This window comes from Gorilla gorilla, chromosome 12 (assembly GCF_029281585.2).
Source record: "Gorilla gorilla gorilla isolate KB3781 chromosome 12, NHGRI_mGorGor1-v2.1_pri, whole genome shotgun sequence".
In the NCBI taxonomy this organism is placed as follows: Eukaryota; Metazoa; Chordata; class Mammalia; order Primates; family Hominidae; genus Gorilla; species Gorilla gorilla.
Genome location: NC_073236.2, coordinates 15633252 through 15650380, shown reverse-complemented (window position 1 = coordinate 15650380; position 17129 = coordinate 15633252).

Genomic DNA, 17129 nt, shown 5'->3' with positions numbered 1-17129 from the left:
TTGAATTCCATTCCATTCCATTCCATTCCATTCCATTGAATTCCATTCCATTCCGTTCCATTCCATTCCATTCCATTCCATTCCATTCCATTCCATTGAATTCCATTCCATTCCATTCCATTCCATTCCATTCCATTCCATTCCATTCCATTCCATTCCATTCTACGCGGGTTGATTCCATTCTATTCCATTCCATTCCATTCGATCCCAATCGATTCCATTCGATTCCATTCGACTCCATTCGATTCCATTCGATTCCATTCCATTGAATTCCATTGAATTCCATTCCATTCCATTCCATTCCATTCCATTCCATTGAATTCCATTGAATTCCATTCCATCGAATTCCATTCCATTCCACTGAATTCCATTCCATTCCATTCCCTTCCATTGAATTCCGTTCCGTTCCATTCCATTCCATTCCATTCCATTCCATTCCATTGAATTCCATTCCATTCCATTCCATTCCATTCCATGGCATTCCATTCCATTCCATTCCATTCCATTCCGTTCTACTCGGGTTGATTCCATTCTATTCCATTCCATTCCATTCCATTCCATTCCATTCCATTCCATTGAATTCCATTCCATTCCATTGAATTCCATTCCATTCCATTCCATTCCATTGAATTCCGTTCCATTCCATTCCATTCCGTTCCGTTCCGTTCCATTCCGTTCCGTTGCGTTCCGTTCCGTTCTACTCGGGTTGATTCCATTCTATTCCATTCCATTCCATTCGATTCCATTCGATTCCATTCGATTCCATTCGATTCCATTCGATTCCATTCCATTCCATTCCATTCTATTGCATTGAATTCCATTCCATTCCATTCCATTCCATTCCATTCCATTCCATTGAATTCCATTCCATTCCATTCCATTCCATTCCATTGAATTCCATTCCATTCCATTCCATTCCATTCCACTCCATTCCACTCCACTCCATTCCATTCCACTCCATTCCACTCCACTCCACTCTACTCCACTCCACTCCATTCCATTCCATTGAATTCCATTGAATTCCATTCCATTCCATTCCATTCCATTCCATTCCATTCCATTCCATTCCATTCCACTCCATTCCACTCCACTCCACTCCACTCCACTCCACTCCATTCCGTTGAATTCCATTGAATTCCATTGAATTCCATTCCATTGAATTCCATTCCGTTCTGTTCCGTTCCGTTCCGTTACGTTCCGCTCTACTCGGTTTGATTCCATTCTATTCCATTCCATTCCATTCGATTCCATTCGATTCCATTCGATTCCATTCCATTCCATTCCATTCCATTCCATTCCATTGAATTCCATTCCATTCCATTCCATTCCATTCCATGGAATTCCATTCCATTCCATTGAATTCCATTCCATTCCATTCCATTCCATTGAATTCCGTTCCATTCCATTCCATTCCCTTCCGTTCCGTTCCGTTCCGTTCCATTGCATTCCGTTCCGTTCTACTCGGGTTGATTCCATTCTATTCCATTCCATTCCATTCGATTCCATTCGATTCCATTCGATTCCATTCGATTCCATTCGAATCCATTCCATTCCATTCCACTGAATTCCATTCCATTCCATTCCATTCCATTCCATTCCATTCCATTCCATTCCATTCCATTGAATTCGATTCCATTCCATTCCATTCCATTCCATTCTATTGAATTCCATTCCATTCCATTCCATTCCATTCCATCGAATTCCATTCCATTCCGTTCCATTCCATTCCATTCCATTCCATTCCATTCCTTTCCATTGAATTCCATTCCATTCCATTCCATTCCATTGAATTCCATTGAATTCCATTCCATTGAATTCCATTCCATTCCATTCCATTGCATTCCATTGAATTCCATTCCATTCCATTCCATTCCATTCCATTCCATGGAATTCCATTCCATTCCATTCCATGGAATTCCATTCCATTCCATTCCACTCCATTCCATTCCATTCCACTCCGTTCCATTCCACTCCACTCCACTCCACTCCACTCCAATCCACTCCACTCCACTCTTTTCCATTCCATTCCATTCCATTGAATTCCATTGAATTCCATTGAATTCCATTCCATTCCATTCCATTCCATTCCATTCCATTCCGTTCTACTCGGGTTGATTCCATTCTATTCCATTCCATTCCGTTCGATTCCATACGATTCCATTCGTTTCCATTCGACTCCATTCGATTCCATTCCGTTCCATTCCATGGAATTCCATTCCATTCCGCTCCATTGAATTTCATTCCATTCCATTCCATTGAATTCCATTCCATTGAATTCCATTCCATTCCATTCCATTCCATTCCATTCCATTCCATTGAATTCAATTCCATTCCATTGAATACCATTCCATTCCATTCCATTCCATTGAATTCCTTTCCATTCCATTCCATTCCGTTCCGTTCCATTCCGTTCCGTTCCGTTCCGTTGCTTTCCGTTCCGTTCTACTCGGTTGATTCCATTCTATTCCATTCCATTCCATTCCATTCGATTCCATTCGATTCCATTCGATTCCATTCGATTCCATTCGATTCCATTCCATTGCATTCCATTGAATTCTATTCCATTCCATTCCATTGAATTCCATTCCATTCCATTCCATTCCATTGAATTCCATTGAATTCCATTCCATTGAATTCCATTCCATTCCATTCCATTCCATTCCATTGAATTCCATTCCATTCCATTCCATTCCATTCCACTCCACTCCACTCAACTCCAATCCACTCCACTCCACTCTTTTCCATTCCATTCCATTCCATTGAATTCCATTGAATTCCATTGAATTCCATTCCATTCCATTCCATTCCATTCCATTCCGTTCTACTCGGGTTGATTCCATTCTATTCCATTCCATTCGATTCCATTCCATTCCATTCCATTCCATTCCATTCCATTCCATTCCATTCCATTGAATTCCATTCCATTCCATTCCATTCCATTCCATTCCATTCCATTCCATTCCATTCCACTCCATTCCACTCCACTCCACTCCACTCCACTCCACTCCATTCCATTCCATTGAATTCCATTGAATTCCATTCCATTCCATTCCATTCCATTCCATTCCATTCCATTCCATTCCATTCCACTCCATTCCACTCCACTCCACTCCACTCCTCTCCACTCCATTCCATTCCGTTGAATTCCATTGAATTCCATTGAATTCCATTCCATTGAATTCCATTCCGTTCTGTTCCGTTCCGTTCCGTTCCGTTCCGCTCTACTCGGGTTGATTCCATTCTATTCCATTCCATTCCATTCGATTCCATTCGATTCCATTCGATTCCATTCGATTCCATTCCATTCCATTCCATTCCATTCCATTCCATTGAATTCCATTCCATTCCATTCCATTCCATTCCATTCCATTGAATTCCATTCCTTTCCATTGAATTCCATTCCATTCCATTCCATTGCATTGAATTCCGTTCCATTCCATTCCATTCCCTTCCGTTCCGTTCCGTTCCGTTCCATTGCGTTCCGTTCCGTTCTACTCGGGTTGATTCCATTCTATTCCATTCCATTCCATTCGATTCCATTCGATTCCATTCGATTCCATTCGATTCCATTCGAATCCATTCCATTCCATTCCACTGAATTCCATTCCATTCCATTCCATTCCATTCCATTCCATTCCATTCCATTCCATTCCATTCCATTGAATTCGATTCCATTCCATTCCATTCCATTCTATTGAATTCCATTCCATTCCATTCCATTCCATTCCATCGAATTCCATTCCATTCCGTTCCATTCCATTCCATTCCATTCCATTCCATTCCATTCCATTCCATTGAATTCCATTCCATTCCATTCCATTCCATTCCATGGAATTCCATTCCATTCCATTCCATGGAATTCCATTCCATTCCATTCCACTCCATTCCATTCCATTCCACTCCGTTCCATTCCACTCCACTCCACTCCACTCCACTCCAATCCACTCCACTCCACTCTTTTCCATTCCATTCCATTCCATTGAATTCCATTGAATTCCATTGAATTCCATTCCATTCCATTCCATTCCGTTCTACTCGGGTTGATTCCATTCTATTCCATTCCATTCCGTTCGATTCCATACGATTCCATTCGATTCCATTCGACTCCATTCGATTCCATTCCGTTCCATTCCATGGAATTCCATTCCATTCCGCTCCATTGAATTTCATTCCATTCCATTCCATTGAATTCCATTCCATTGAATTCCATTCCATTCCATTCCATTCCATTCCATTCCATTCCATTGAATTCAATTCCATTCCATTGAATACCATTCCATTCCATTCCATTCCATTGAATTCCTTTCCATTCCATTCCATTCCGTTCCGTTCCATTACGTTCCGTTCCGTTCCGTTGCTTTCCGTTCCGTTCTACTCGGTTGATTCCATTCTATTCCATTCCATTCCATTCCATTCGATTCCATTCGATTCAATTCGATTCCATTCGATTCCATTCGATTCCATTCCATTGCATTCCATTGAATTCTATTCCATTCCATTCCATTGAATTCCATTCCATTCCATTCCATTCCATTGAATTCCATTGAATTCCATTCCATTGAATTCCATTCCATTCCATTCCATTCCATTCCATTGAATTCCATTCCATTCCATTCCATTCCATTCCACTCCACTCCACTCAACTCCAATCCACTCCACTCCACTCTTTTCCATTCCATTCCATTCCATTGAATTCCATTGAATTCCATTGAATTCCATTCCATTCCATTCCATTCCATTCCATTCCGTTCTACTCGGGTTGATTCCATTCTATTCCATTCCATTCGATTCCATTCCATTCCATTCCATTCCATTCCATTCCATTCCATTCCATTCCATTGAATTCCATTCCATTCCATTCCATTCCATTCCATTCCATTCCATTCCATTCCACTCCATTCCACTCCACTCCACTCAACTCCACTCCACTCCACTCCATTCCATTCCATTGAATTCCATTGAATTCCATTCCATTCCATTCCATTCCATTCCATTCCATTCCACTCCATTCCACTCCACTCCACTCCACTCCTCTCCACTCCATTCCATTCCGTTGAATTCCATTGAATTCCATTGAATTCCATTCCATTGAATTCCATTCCGTTCTGTTCCGTTCCGTTCCGTTCCGTTCCGCTCTACTCGGGTTGATTCCATTCTATTCCATTCCATTCCATTCGATTCCATTCGATTCCATTCGATTCCATTCGATTCCATTCCATTCCATTCCATTCCATTCCATTCCATTGAATTCCATTCCATTCCATTCCATTCCATTCCATTCCATTGAATTCCATTCCATTCCATTGAATTCCATTCCATTCCATTCCATTCCATTGAATTCCGTTCCATTCCATTCCGTTCCGTTCCGTTCCGTTCCGTTCCGTTCCGTTGCGTTCCGTTCCGTTCTACTCGGGTTGATTCCATTCTATTCCATTCCATTCCATTCGATTCCATTCGATTCCATTCGATTCCATTCGATTCCATTCGATTCCATTCCATTCCATTCCATTCTATTGCATTGAATTCCATTCCACTCCATTCCATTCCATTCCATTCCATTCCATTCCATTGAATTCCATTCCATTCCATTTCATTCCATTCCATTGAATTCCATTCCATTCCATTCCATTCCTTTCCACTCCATTCCACTCAACTCCATTCCATTCCACTCCATTCCACTCCACTCCACTCTACTCCACTCCACTCCATCCCATTCCATTGAATTCCATTGAATTCCATTCCATTCCATTCCATTCCATTCCATTCCATTCCATTCCATTCCATTCCACTCCATTCCACTCCACTCCACTCCACTCCACTCCACTCCACTCCATTCCGTTGAATTCCATTGAATTCCATTGAATTCCATTCCATTGAATTCCATTCCGTTCTGTTCCGTTCCGTTCCGTTCCGTTCTGCTCTACTCGGTTTGATTCCATTCTATTCCATTCCATTCCATTCGATTCCATTCGATTCCATTCGATTCCATTCCATTCCATTCCATTCCATTCCATTCCATTGAATTCCATTCCATTCCATTCCATTCCATTCCATTGAATTCCATTCCATTCCATTGAATTCCATTCCATTCCATTCCATTCCATTGAATTCCGTTCCATTCCATTCCATTCCCTTCCGTTCCGTTCCGTTCCGTTCCATTGCGTTCCGTTCCGTTCTACTCGGGTTGATTCCATTCTATTCCATTCCATTCCATTCGATTCCATTCGATTCCATTCGATTCCATTCGATTCCATTCGAATCCATTCCATTCCATTCCACTGAATTCCATTCCATTCCATTCCATTCCATTCCATTCCATTGAATTCCGTTCCATTCCATTCCATTCCATTGAATTCGATTCCATTCCATTCCATTCCATTCCATTCTATTGAATTCCATTCCATTCCATTCCATCGAATTCCATTCCATTCCGTTCCATTCCATTCCATTCCATTCCATTCCATTCCATTGAATTCCATTCCATTCCATTCCATTCCATTCCATGGAATTCCATTCCATTCCATTCCATGGAATTCCATTCCATTCCATTCCACTCCATTCCATTCCATTCCACTCCGTTCCATTCCACTCCACTCCACTCCACTCCACTCCAATCCACTCCACTCCAGTCTTTTCCATTCCATTCCATTCCATTGAATTCCATTGAATTCCATTGAATTCCATTCCATTCCATTCCATTCCGTTCTACTCGGGTTGATTCCATTCTATTCCATTCCATTCCGTTCGATTCCATACGATTCCATTCGATTCCATTCGACTCCATTCGATTCCATTCCGTTCCATTCCATGGAATTCCATTCCATTCCGCTCCATTGAATTTCATTCCATTCCATTCCATTGAATTCCATTCCATTGAATTCCATTCCATTCCATTCCATTCCATTCCATTCCATTCCATTGAATTCAATTCCATTCCATTGAATACCATTCCATTCCATTCCATTCCATTGAATTCCTTTCCATTCCATTCCATTCCGTTCCGTTCCATTCCGTTCCGTTCCGTTCCGTTGCTTTCCGTTCCGTTCTACTCGGTTGATTCCATTCTATTCCATTCCATTCCATTCCATTCGATTCCATTCGATTCCATTCGATTCCATTCGATTCCATTCGATTCCATTCCATTGCATTCCATTGAATTCTATTCCATTCCATTCCATTGAATTCCATTCCATTCCATTCCATTCCATTGAATTCCATTGAATTCCATTCCATTGAATTCCATTCCATTCCATTCCATTCCATTCCATTGAATTCCATTCCATTCCATTCCATTCCATTCCACTCCACTCCACTCAACTCCAATCCACTCCACTCCACTCTTTTCCATTCCATTCCATTCCATTGAATTCCATTGAATTCCATTGAATTCCATTCCATTCCATTCCATTCCATTCCATTCCGTTCTACTCGGGTTGATTCCATTCTATTCCATTCCATTCGATTCCATTCCATTCCATTCCATTCCATTCCATTCCATTCCATTCCATTGAATTCCATTCCATTCCATTCCATTCCATTCTATTCCATTCCATTCCATTCCATTCCACTCCATTCCACTCCACTCCACTCCACTCCACTCCACTCCATTCCATTCCATTGAATTCCATTGAATTCCATTCCATTCCATTCCATTCCATTCCATTCCATTCCATTCCATTCCACTCCATTCCACTCCACTCCACTCCACTCCTCTCCACTCCATTCCATTCCGTTGAATTCCATTGAATTCCATTGAATTCCATTCCATTGAATTCCATTCCGTTCTGTTCCGTTCCGTTCCGTTCCGTTCCGCTCTACTCGGGTTGATTCCATTCTATTCCATTCCATTCCATTCGATTCCATTCGATTCCATTCCATTCCATTCCATTCCATTCCATTCCATTGAATTCCATTCCATTCCATTCCATTCCATTCCATTCCATTGAATTCCATTCCATTCCATTGAATTCCATTCCATTCCATTCCATTGCATTGAATTCCGTTCCATTCCATTCAATTCCCTTCCGTTCTGTTCCGTTCCGTTCCATTGCGTTCCGTTCCGTTCTACTCGGGTTGATTCCATTCTATTCCATTCCATTCCATTCGATTCCATTCGATTCCATTCGATTCCATTCGATTCCATTCGAATCCATTCCATTCCATTCCACTGAATTCCATTCCATTCCATTCCATTCCATTCCATTCCATTCCATTCCATTCCATTCCATTCCATTGAATTCGATTCCATTCCATTCCATTCCATTCTATTGAATTCCATTCCATTCCATTCCATTCCATTCCATCGAATTCCATTCCATTCCGTTCCATTCCATTCCATTCCATTCCATTCCATTCCATTGAATTCCATTCCATTCCATTCCATTCCATTGAATTCCATTGAATTCCATTCCATTGAATTCCATTCCATTCCATTCCATTCCATTCCATTGAATTCCATTCCATTCCATTCCATTCCATTCCATTCCATGGAATTCCATTCCATTCCATTCCACTCCATTCCATTCCATTCCACTCCGTTCCATTCCACTCCACTCCACTCCACTCCACTCCAATCCACTCCACTCCACTCTTTTCCATTCCATTCCATTCCATTGAATTCCATTGAATTCCATTGAATTCCATTCCATTCCATTCCATTCCATTCCATTCCATTCCGTTCTACTCGGGTTGATTCCATTCTTTTCCATTCCATTCCGTTCGATTCCATACGATTCCATTCAATTCCATTCGACTCCATTCGATTCCATTCCGTTCCATTCCATGGAATTCCATTCCATTCCGCTCCATTGAATTTCATTCCATTCCATTCCATTGAATTCCATTCCATTGAATTCCATTCCATTCCATTCCATTCCATTCCATTCCATTCCATTGAATTCAATTCCATTCCATTGAATACCATTCCATTCCATTCCATTCCATTGAATTCCTTTCCATTCCATTCCATTCCGTTCCGTTCCATTCCGTTCCGTTCCGTTCCGTTGCTTTCCGTTCCGTTCTACTCGGTTGATTCCATTCTATTCCATTCCATTCCATTCCATTCGATTCCATTCGATTCAATTCGATTCCATTCGATTCCATTCGATTCCATTCCATTGCATTCCATTGAATTCTATTCCATTCCATTCCATTGAATTCCATTCCATTCCATTCCATTCCATTGAATTCCATTGAATTCCATTCCATTGAATTCCATTCCATTCCATTCCATTCCATTCCATTGAATTCCATTCCATTCCATTCCATTCCATTCCACTCCACTCCACTCAACTCCAATCCACTCCACTCCACTCTTTTCCATTCCATTCCATTCCATTGAATTCCATTGAATTCCATTGAATTCCATTCCATTCCATTCCATTCCATTCCATTCCGTTCTACTCGGGTTGATTCCATTCTATTCCATTCCATTCGATTCCATTCCATTCCATTCCATTCCATTCCATTCCATTCCATTCCATTCCATTGAATTCCATTCCATTCCATTCCATTCCATTCCATTCCATTCCATTCCATTCCACTCCATTCCACTCCACTCCACTCAACTCCACTCCACTCCACTCCATTCCATTCCATTGAATTCCATTGAATTCCATTCCATTCCATTCCATTCCATTCCATTCCATTCCACTCCATTCCACTCCACTCCACTCCACTCCTCTCCACTCCATTCCATTCCGTTGAATTCCATTGAATTCCATTGAATTCCATTCCATTGAATTCCATTCCGTTCTGTTCCGTTCCGTTCCGTTCCGTTCCGCTCTACTCGGGTTGATTCCATTCTATTCCATTCCATTCCATTCGATTCCATTCGATTCCATTCGATTCCATTCGATTCCATTCCATTCCATTCCATTCCATTCCATTCCATTGAATTCCATTCCATTCCATTCCATTCCATTCCATTCCATTGAATTCCATTCCATTCCATTGAATTCCATTCCATTCCATTCCATTCCATTGAATTCCGTTCCATTCCATTCCATTCCGTTCCGTTCCGTTCCGTTCCGTTCCGTTGCGTTCCGTTCCGTTCTACTCGGGTTGATTCCATTCTATTCCATTCCATTCCATTCGATTCCATTCGATTCCATTCGATTCCATTCGATTCCATTCGATTCCATTCCATTCCATTCCATTCTATTGCATTGAATTCCATTCCACTCCATTCCATTCCATTCCATTCCATTCCATTCCATTGAATTCCATTCCATTCCATTTCATTCCATTCCATTGAATTCCATTCCATTCCATTCCATTCCTTTCCACTCCATTCCACTCAACTCCATTCCATTCCACTCCATTCCACTCCACTCCACTCTACTCCACTCCACTCCATCCCATTCCATTGAATTCCATTGAATTCCATTCCATTCCATTCCATTCCATTCCATTCCATTCCATTCCATTCCATTCCACTCCATTCCACTCCACTCCACTCCACTCCACTCCACTCCACTCCATTCCGTTGAATTCCATTGAATTCCATTGAATTCCATTCCATTGAATTCCATTCCGTTCTGTTCCGTTCCGTTCCGTTCCGTTCTGCTCTACTCGGTTTGATTCCATTCTATTCCATTCCATTCCATTCGATTCCATTCGATTCCATTCGATTCCATTCCATTCCATTCCATTCCATTCCATTCCATTGAATTCCATTCCATTCCATTCCATTCCATTCCATTGAATTCCATTCCATTCCATTGAATTCCATTCCATTCCATTCCATTCCATTGAATTCCGTTCCATTCCATTCCATTCCCTTCCGTTCCGTTCCGTTCCGTTCCATTGCGTTCCGTTCCGTTCTACTCGGGTTGATTCCATTCTATTCCATTCCATTCCATTCGATTCCATTCGATTCCATTCGATTCCATTCGATTCCATTCGAATCCATTCCATTCCATTCCACTGAATTCCATTCCATTCCATTCCATTCCATTCCATTCCATTGAATTCCGTTCCATTCCATTCCATTCCATTGAATTCGATTCCATTCCATTCCATTCCATTCCATTCTATTGAATTCCATTCCATTCCATTCCATCGAATTCCATTCCATTCCGTTCCATTCCATTCCATTCCATTCCATTGAATTCCATTCCATTCCATTCCATTCCATTCCATGGAATTCCATTCCATTCCATTCCATGGAATTCCATTCCATTCCATTCCACTCCATTCCATTCCATTCCACTCCGTTCCATTCCACTCCACTCCACTCCACTCCACTCCAATCCACTCCACTCCAGTCTTTTCCATTCCATTCCATTCCATTGAATTCCATTGAATTCCATTGAATTCCATTCCATTCCATTCCATTCCGTTCTACTCGGGTTGATTCCATTCTATTCCATTCCATTCCGTTCGATTCCATACGATTCCATTCGATTCCATTCGACTCCATTCGATTCCATTCCGTTCCATTCCATGGAATTCCATTCCATTCCGCTCCATTGAATTTCATTCCATTCCATTCCATTGAATTCCATTCCATTGAATTCCATTCCATTCCATTCCATTCCATTCCATTCCATTCCATTGAATTCAATTCCATTCCATTGAATACCATTCCATTCCATTCCATTCCATTGAATTCCTTTCCATTCCATTCCATTCCGTTCCGTTCCATTCCGTTCCGTTCCGTTCCGTTGCTTTCCGTTCCGTTCTACTCGGTTGATTCCATTCTATTCCATTCCATTCCATTCCATTCGATTCCATTCGATTCCATTCGATTCCATTCGATTCCATTCGATTCCATTCCATTGCATTCCATTGAATTCTATTCCATTCCATTCCATTGAATTCCATTCCATTCCATTCCATTCCATTGAATTCCATTGAATTCCATTCCATTGAATTCCATTCCATTCCATTCCATTCCATTCCATTGAATTCCATTCCATTCCATTCCATTCCATTCCACTCCACTCCACTCAACTCCAATCCACTCCACTCCACTCTTTTCCATTCCATTCCATTCCATTGAATTCCATTGAATTCCATTGAATTCCATTCCATTCCATTCCATTCCATTCCATTCCGTTCTACTCGGGTTGATTCCATTCTATTCCATTCCATTCGATTCCATTCCTTTCCATTCCATTCCATTCCATTCCATTCCATTCCATTGAATTCCATTCCATTCCATTCCATTCCATTCTATTCCATTCCATTCCATTCCATTCCACTCCATTCCACTCCACTCCACTCCACTCCACTCCACTCCATTCCATTCCATTGAATTCCATTGAATTCCATTCCATTCCATTCCATTCCATTCCATTCCATTCCATTCCATTCCACTCCATTCCACTCCACTCCACTCCACTCCTCTCCACTCCATTCCATTCCGTTGAATTCCATTGAATTCCATTGAATTCCATTCCATTGAATTCCATTCCGTTCTGTTCCGTTCCGTTCCGTTCCGTTCCGCTCTACTCGGGTTGATTCCATTCTATTCCATTCCATTCCATTCGATTCCATTCGATTCCATTCCATTCCATTCCATTCCATTCCATTCCATTGAATTCCATTCCATTCCATTCCATTCCATTCCATTCCATTCCATTGAATTCCATTCCATTCCATTGAATTCCATTCCATTCCATTCCATTGCATTGAATTCCGTTCCATTCCATTCAATTCCCTTCCGTTCTGTTCCGTTCCGTTCCATTGCGTTCCGTTCCGTTCTACTCGGGTTGATTCCATTCTATTCCATTCCATTCCATTCGATTCCATTCGATTCCATTCGATTCCATTCGATTCCATTCGAATCCATTCCATTCCATTCCACTGAATTCCATTCCATTCCATTCCATTCCATTCCATTCCATTCCATTCCATTCCATTCCATTGAATTCGATTCCATTCCATTCCATTCCATTCTATTGAATTCCATTCCATTCCATTCCATTCCATTCCATCGAATTCCATTCCATTCCGTTCCATTCCATTCCATTCCATTCCATTCCATTCCATTCCATTGAATTCCATTCCATTCCATTCCATTCCATTGAATTCCATTGAATTCCATTCCATTGAATTCCATTCCATTCCATTCCATTCCATTCCATTGAATTCCATTCCATTCCATTCCACTCCATTCCATTCCATGGAATTCCATTCCATTCCATTCCATGGAATTCCATTCCATTCCATTCCATGGAATTCCATTCCATTCCATTCCACTCCATTCCATTCCATTCCACTCCGTTCCATTCCACTCCACTCCACTCCACTCCACTCCAATCCACTCCACTCCACTCTTTTCCATTCCATTCCATTCCATTGAATTCCATTGAATTCCATTGAATTCCATTCCATTCCATTCCATTCCATTCCATTCCATTCCATTCCGTTCTACTCGGGTTGATTCCATTCTATTCCATTCCATTCGATTCCATTCCATTCCATTCCATTCCATTCCATTCCATTCCATTCCATTCCATTGAATTCCATTCCATTCCATTCCATTCCATTCCATTCCATTCCATTCCATTCCACTCCATTCCACTCCACTCCACTCAACTCCACTCCACTCCACTCCATTCCATTCCATTGAATTCCATTGAATTCCATTCCATTCCATTCCATTCCATTCCATTCCATTCCATTCCACTCCATTCCACTCCACTCCACTCCACTCCTCTCCACTCCATTCCATTCCGTTGAATTCCATTGAATTCCATTGAATTCCATTCCATTGAATTCCATTCCGTTCTGTTCCGTTCCGTTCCGTTCCGTTCCGCTCCGCTCTACTCGGGTTGATTCCATTCTATTCCATTCCATTCCATTCGATTCCATTCGATTCCATTCGATTCCATGCGATTCCATTCCATTCCATTCCATTCCATTCCATTCCATTGAATTCCATTCCATTCCATTCCATTCCATTCCATTCCATTCCATTGAATTCCATTCCATTCCATTGAATTCCATTCCATTCCATTCCATTCCATTGAATTCCGTTCCATTCCATTCCATTCCGTTCCGTTCCGTTCCGTTCCGTTCCGTTGCGTTCCGTTCCGTTCTACTCGGGTTGATTCCATTCTATTCCATTCCATTCCATTCGATTCCATTCGATTCCATTCGATTCCATTCGATTCCATTCGATTCCATTCCATTCCATTCCATTCTATTGCATTGAATTCCATTCCATTCCATTCCATTCCATTCCATTCCATTCCATTCCATTGAATTCCATTCCATTCCATTTCATTCCATTCCATTGAATTCCATTCCATTCCATTCCATTCCATTCCACTCCATTCCACTCAACTCCATTCCATTCCACTCCATTCCACTCCACTCCACTCTACTCCACTCCACTCCATCCCATTCCATTGAATTCCATTGAATTCCATTCCATTCCATTCCATTCCATTCCATTCCATTCCATTCCATTCCACTCCATTCCACTCCACTCCACTCCACTCCACTCCACTCCACTCCATTCCGTTGAATTCCATTGAATTCCATTGAATTCCATTCCATTGAATTCCATTCCGTTCTGTTCCGTTCCGTTCCGTTCCATTCCGCTCTACTCGGTTTGATTCCATTCTATTCCATTCCATTCCATTCGATTCCATTCGATTCCATTCGATTCCATTCGATTCCATTCGATTCCATTCCATTCCATTCCATTCCATTCCATTCCATTGAATTCCATTCCATTCCATTCCATTCCATTCCATTGAATTCCATTCCATTCCATTGAATTCCATTCCATTCCATTCCATTCCATTGAATTCCGTTCCATTCCATTCCATTCCCTTCCGTTCCGTTCCGTTCCGTTCCATTGCGTTCCGTTCCGTTCTACTCGGGTTGATTCCATTCTATTCCATTCCATTCCATTCGATTCCATTCGATTCCATTCGATTCCATTCGATTCCATTCGAATCCATTCCATTCCATTCCACTGAATTCCATTCCATTCCATTCCATTCTATTCCATTCCATTGAATTCCGTTCCATTCCATTCCATTCCATTGAATTCGATTCCATTCCATTCCATTCCATTCCATTCTATTGAATTCCATTCCATTCCATTCCATTCCATTCCATCGAATTCCATTCCATTCCGTTCCATTCCATTCCATTCCATTCCATTGAATTCCAATCCATTCCATTCCATTCCATTCCATTGAATTCCATTCCATTCCATTCCATTCCATTGAATTCCATTCCATTCCATTCCATTCCATTCCATTCCATTCCATTCCATTCCATTCCATTCCATTCCATTCCATTCCATTCCGTTCTACTCGGTTTGATTCCATTCTATTCCATTCCATTCCATTCGATTCCAATCGATTCCATTCGACTCCATTCGACTCCATTCGATTCCATTCTGTTCCATTCCATGGAATTCCATTCCATTCCATTCCGTTGAATTCCAATCCATTCCATTCCATTGAATTCCATTCCATTCCATTCCATTCCATTCCATTCCATTCCATTCCATTCCATTCCATTGAATTCGTTTCCATTCCATTCCATTCCGTTCCGTTCCGTTCCGTTCCGTTCCGTTCTACTCGGGTTGATTCCATTCTATTCCATTCCATTCCATTCGATTCCATTCGATTCCATTCTATTCCATTCCATTCCATTCCATTCCATTCGATTCCATTCGATTCCATTCGATTCCATTCGATTCCATTCCGTTGCATTCCATTGAATTCCATTGAATTCCATTCCATTCCATTCCATTCCATTCCATTGAATTCCATTCCATTCCATTTCATTCCATTCCATTGAATTCCATTCCATTCCATTCCATTCCATTCCACTCCATTCCACTCAACTCCATTCCATTCCACTCCATTCCACTCCACTCCACTCTACTCCACTCCACTCCATCCCATTCCATTGAATTCCATTGAATTCCATTCCATTCCATTCCATTCCATTCCATTCCATTCCATTCCATTCCACTCCATTCCACTCCACTCCACTCCACTCCACTCCACTCCACTCCATTCCGTTGAATTCCATTGAATTCCATTGAATTCCATTCCATTGAATTCCATTCCGTTCTGTTCCGTTCCGTTCCGTTCCATTCCGCTCTACTCGGTTTGATTCCATTCTATTCCATTCCATTCCATTCGATTCCATTCGATTCCATTCGATTCCATTCGATTCCATTCGATTCCATTCCATTCCATTCCATTCCATTCCATTCCATTGAATTCCATTCCATTCCATTCCATTCCATTCCATTGAATTCCATTCCATTCCATTGAATTCCATTCCATTCCATTCCATTCCATTGAATTCCGTTCCATTCCATTCCATTCCCTTCCGTTCCGTTCCGTTCCGTTCCATTGCGTTCCGTTCCGTTCTACTCGGGTTGATTCCATTCTATTCCATTCCATTCCATTCGATTCCATTCGATTCCATTCGATTCCATTCGATTCCATTCGAATCCATTCCATTCCATTCCACTGAATTCCATTCCATTCCATTCCATTCTATTCCATTCCATTGAATTCCGTTCCATTCCATTCCATTCCATTGAATTCGATTCCATTCCATTCCATTCCATTCCATTCTATTGAATTCCATTCCATTCCATTCCATTCCATTCCATCGAATTCCATTCCATTCCGTTCCATTCCATTCCATTCCATTCCATTGAATTCCAATCCATTCCATTCCATTCCATTCCATTGAATTCCATTCCATTCCATTCCATTCCATTGAATTCCATTCCATTCCATTCCATTCCATTCCATTCCATTCCATTCCATTCCATTCCATTCCATTCCATTCCATTCCATTCCGTTCTACTCGGTTTGATTCCATTCTATTCCATTCCATTCCATTCGATTCCAATCGATTCCATTCGACTCCATTCGACTCCATTCGATTCCATTCTGTTCCATTCCATGGAATTCCATTCCATTCCATTCCGTTGAATTCCAATCCATTCCATTCCATTGAATTCCATTCCATTCCATTCCATTCCATTCCATTCCATTCCATTCCATTCCATTCCATTGAATTCGTTTCCATTCCATTCCATTCCGTTCCGTTCCGTTCCGTTCCGTTCCGTTCTACTCGGGTTGATTCCATTCTATTCCATTCCATTCCATTCGATTCCATTCGATTCC